Source organism: Stegodyphus dumicola, chromosome 4 (genome assembly GCF_044657685.1).
Source record: "Stegodyphus dumicola isolate Sdum_Otavi_A_Nest chromosome 4, ASM4465768v1".
In the NCBI taxonomy this organism is placed as follows: Eukaryota; Metazoa; Arthropoda; class Arachnida; order Araneae; family Eresidae; genus Stegodyphus; species Stegodyphus dumicola.
Window position 1 is genome coordinate 4,331,591 of NC_140771.1, and position 5,643 is coordinate 4,337,233.

The following is a 5,643-nucleotide window of genomic DNA, read 5'->3' on the forward strand; positions in this document are numbered from 1 at the left end:
CTGGCCATTGGAAGCCATCTCTGACACCTAGGAGTGGAAGGAGAAATGCACGAAAACTTCGCATTGAAGAATCCATCTTGGAATATTGCGCATGAATCACCTCAGACAAGTACAAGAGCTGTTGCACGTCGTCTGCAGCTGAGTCATTCCACCGTTTGGAGAGTATTGCATAAAAATGGTTTGCACCCATACCATTTGCAGAGTCCAAGCCTTGCAAGAGATGGATTACCCTCTTCGAGTTCATTTCTGTCATTGGTTCTTGCAGCAGAGTGCAGCGCAGGCGGATTTCCCATCAGATGTGTTATTCACGGACGAGGCAACTTTCTCACAGGATTGCATCTTCAATAGCCACAACATGCACGTGTGGGCAACTCATAATCCACACGGCACACGTCCACATGCATTACAAACCCGCTTCTCCGTTAATGTGTGAGTGGGTATTGTTAACGACTACCTCATAGGCTCATACCTCTTACCTGCACGTACAAATGGCTTATGTTATCATATTTTTCTGCAAGAGGTGCTACTGGAATTGCTGCAGGATGTTCCGGCTGTCGTTCGTGATCGCATGTGGTTCCAGAATGATGGTGCACCAGCCCATAACCACGTGCGGGTCCGCAAGTTCTTGGATGGGACATTTCCTGGCCTATGGATTGGCTGTAGTAGAACCGTTCGATGGCCACCCCATTCGCCAGATTTATCTAGCTTGGATTTTTTTTTATGGGGCCTTCTGAAGAGCATCATTTATGAGACTCCCATTGACTCACTGGACGACCTCGTTGCACGACTATCCATTCTGGCTGCAAGCGTGCATGAAATGCCTGTCGTTTTTCAAAATGTTCATCAATCCCTTCTGCTACATTACCAAGCATGTATTACTGCTGGTGGTCACAATTTTGAACATTTATTGTGAATACTGTATTGCTGTAAAGAAGCCCTTTGCGTTGATTTTGTACATAAACACATTTTCCTCTCGTGTCGGTTTTTTTTTTTTTTTTTTTTTTTTTTTTTTTTTTCCCGTTTCTGCCTTAACCCGTCACTTTAGACCCTACATTCCTATACAAAAAATGCATATTTTAGCACGCTCCACCACTCCTCCAAGTTTGTCCCATGATCTATGAAACACTCTGTATATATATGCGTGTATAAGATAACTAAGTTAAAAACTGTGGTATCGGTTCCCCTATAATATCAACCACCTAGAGATAAACTATAACAAAACGAAATCATAGTTAGGATCTTGGCAAAGGTATAGCAGAACAAGGTTGTATAACTCATTAGCTTTCCTATAATTTGAATAAACAGACAATTTTTCGTATATTTTTATATATAATTATAACTTTTTATGTATAACTGTAAAACGGCGTTTCACTTTTCAAATTGTTGCCACTAAATATTAGAGCCCTGCATTATATTTAATAATTAAATGATGAAAATTATGCATGAATGTATGTATGTTTTTCACATTATGAAAAAACAACGGTATATAGAGACACCAAATTTTGAATGACATAGTCCTCCGCTCGAATATGGGCATCTGGAAGCCCAAATTTGGAGTTTGTTTTATTATCTATTTTATATTTTGTAAAACTTTAACGAAATTTTGACTAACAAAATCAACGATTTCCAAGCAAGCAGTAGTAACACTGTAAAAAAAAGAAAAAGAAAAAAAAAAGAAAAAAACTCTAGCACGTGACACTGTGTGTTGGAAATTCTAAAGATATGCACTTTTTAAACATTTTGTGATATTGCTGTTAAATTGAATTTTATGGTTTAAGAGCGAAGAACATGGTACTTAACGAAGGTAAAACACAAAATGCTAAGTGGCTTTTGGGCTTAATATTAAATCTAAAAGCTTTTAGATTTCTTTCTATTTTGGATTTTTATTTTATTAGACAAATAGCACTACATTCTCTCCCCCCCCCTCCCGATATAATTTACAATCAACGTCAACATTTTTTTGTTGAAATTTGTTATTTTTCAATAAAATATTTTTTGGTTAAGCTGTATTGTTCTTGGTATCTTTTGTACCTCGCATTCGCTGACTTAGTGAAAATAATTTGACAATGCGTTTCATTTCATTTGCACTGTTTCAGATTGTATTTACATAACTGTATGATGTGTTATTTTGCTTTTTTTTTTTTTTTTTTTTTTTTTTTTTGTGCGTGTGTGTGTGTAAAAATCATGTCCGAGTCTCTACTGTAGGTACATTTTTTTCCCCATAAAATTCGAAAATTTTGTGTTATTTCGGGTCATAGAATGAATTTTTAATACATCACTGAACACACATTTACTGAATAATATTAATTAATTAAATAAAAATTTAATTTCATACCACTAAGTACATCAACTAAAAGTTTCTCAGCTGGAATTTTCCTCGAAAAATTTTAAAGTCATTTAAAGCCAAATAACTTATTTAGAAATTTAATTAAAAAAAATATCACTGTGATTAAATTAGTTTTAATGCCTACTCCTCGATTTACATTGTTAAGCAGAAAAATGAATATAAGTTTTGCCTAAAATTTTTATATTTATGCAGTTTTAAAAAGGTTGTAGAATTTTGACGATACGGTAGAATGTGTATGCATTCATCACAGAATATAGTCCACATCAAGCAAATACGCACTATAAATTATCAATATTTTTAATAAAAGTAAATAACTAAGATTGCAAAGTATTAACATAAAAAATAATTTATTTCGAAAGGTTTACAAAAACATTTAACGATGAATCGGGGGGGGGAGGATAAGTTCAGTTAGCAATGACGCCTCGAATAATTACGCAAGCAAGTCAAGGAAGGTCAGGGTGGGGAAAACAGAATATTCTTATAGTCACATTAAAAATTTGCTGTGAACGTATGTGACATCCGTGCGACATTTATATCTACATCACAGTGTAATATCTCTGTGACGTTGTGTCATGGTCACAAATGTAATGTGACAAAAATGTAACACTAAAGATGTACCTGTAATAGTGTGGGATGCTACTCATGTCAAGCTTAAAAACCATAACAGCAATCTTCCAAAGTACATTCTGGATGCAATAAAAGATAAAAACAAAATTGCCAAACTCTAAAGAAAAGCAGCCAATCCTATACATAAAAGGCTCCCCAAAATGATGCGAATAGTCTTATAAAAGACTTTAAGTCGTCAAAATAGGAAAACTTATTAGATACCATGGAAACGGAAAAAACAAACACAGTTAGGAGAGTAGTAAAGACTCTCAGGAATAGCTACGCAGCATATATGGGGCTACTAATCGACCCATCTATAATATAATAATAAAAGCAAGTGTAATGTGTCTGTCTGTCTGTCTGACCGAGCTCTCCAGCCAAATCTATCGCACGCAAGGACCTGGAATTTTTTATACGGAAGCACAAAGGGGCTGGCCACCAGACCTCGAAGCCCGATTTTCGATTTTTGAATTAGAAAAATTTAAAAAAAATTATTTATAATTAATTAATCACGGTTTTTTTGACTCACTGATATTATTATTTGTTTTCAAATAACGTTCGATTGTAACAATTGATTTCTTTATTCTAGCGTTAGTTTGCTGTTTTGACGATACATTAAATCGATTAATTACAATTCATTTCTTTTTTGTAGCTTGTGGGGGGGGGGAAGAGAGAGAGACAGTCTACATGTCCTACACTACTATTCCTGCGCTATTCACTTATCTGCATTTTCTAAATGCACGGGCAACGCCGGGCGGGTACACCTAGTAGCTAATATAAAGTCTCAATAGCTGAAAACAGCGTTCAAGCCACGCTCCAGCCGCGACCAGACTTTTGAAGAAGAAATTCAAGTTTTCCATTACGCTCTGCCAGTAACCTCAGGGAAAGTTACAGAAATAATCAAACATCTGAAATCTAATGAATTAAGAGATAAATTTTATGGTGAAGATATTGTGGTGTTTATTAATATTCGATATTATGACTATCTAAGAGAGATAACACAATAATTGTTCTCAAAGATATGATACAATTTTAAGAATTCCACTAATTTTATATTTAAAATTTGCATGTTAAACGTCTTTGATTTTTTTAAAATTAAAATCAGCGAATTTCTAGAATAATTTATTACTAAGTGCTAAATGTTAAGCTGCAGATATTGGCTTTGATTGTAGCTTCAGTTTGAGGGATTATTTGATTCACATTTAAATTAATATTAATCTGACTTTTTATTTTAAGCGAAAGAAATTTTATATCGTGAAATTTGCTATGCAAGATAATTTTAATACGGTTCTTCAAATTTTCAACTAATTTTAATCAAAGATGAGTGAAAGGAGTGTGGGAGGCGGATGAAAGAGAGTGAGGTCCGCACGAGCGGCGGCGAAAAAAGGGGGGGTGTCAAGTTCAGTGTCGTTATAAGATGTAGCCGCGGGCGGTAAAACCGCAGAGTCGGTTTTGCGTGAATGAGTCAATTAAGGTTGTGATTCTTATGTGGGAAGGATGTCAGAAGGGTAACGATGCTTTTCTCTGGGACGAGAGGAGTGTCTGAGAGTGCTAATAAGGCTATTACTGTGGGTTTGTACTGAATAAAAGATGTTGACCGCTAATCGTTTAATATACTCTTGAATAAGTTCGATTCGAAGGTCTCTGTGAATATAGATGTTGGGAATATACCAAGGAACATTGATAATTTCTCGTAGAATTTTATTTTGTAGAATTTGTAATCTTGGCAACGCTTGTTGGGGTAGTCAGGAAAGTGAAGTTGTACGGAGCGGGGGTATTAAGGAAGTTATTGACCACCTGGTTGACCTGTTCGATATGGTTATTGTCGTACAGAGTGGGATTAAGAGTGAATGTATCTTCCATATAGTACGCAAAAGATTTAGCTTTATCTTCTTCTGTATATGAAGTTCCACTAGGTCCATGGATAGGTGGAATAGGTTTATAAGGTTTCTTGAATTTGCAGGAAATGTCAAATAGGGAATTATCCTCTATAGCTAGGCTATTTAGGAATTTGGTCCATTTTTGGTTTTTGAAGTTCTTGATTCTTCTGTTGATTTCTTTTTGCATAGATTTTAGTTCGTGTTTGAGTTGTGGATCCCTGGTGGTTTGCCATGTTTTACGGATCCGGTTTTTCTCTTTAATCCTATTTCTTATATCGGCAGGCAGGGGAAGGAAAGGCTTGTTCACATAAAAAGTATTGGTGGCTTCCTTTAAAGCAGGATTGATGCTGTTGGTAAATTTTGAGACTTCGTGTTCTAAATCTTCTGTGTTGTTGATGCATGGGTTACCTTGTATGGAGTTATTCAGAATTTCAGAGTATTTGATCCAATTTGTAACTCCTATACTTCTGTCAAGTGAGGGGAGGTATTTATTAATGGGGATTTCAAATACAATGGGGTTGTGGTCGGAAGACAGGGCTGAAATTACAGAGATATTGCATCTGTTAGTAATGTTATTTGAGATGAAGAAGTAAATTGTGGTGGCGCTATTGTACCCATAATGGCTGGGCTCGTCTGGAGCATGAATGTTATAATTATTTGATTGAATGAGTTTAAATATGTCATTTCCTTTTTTGTTAGCAGGTCCTCCAAAGCTTGATCCCGTTTGCGGTCAGTTCTTGGTTGAGCCATCTTGGGAAAGCTTATTTTTGACTCGCTGATATTATAATTAGAGTATATTTTATTGGCAAC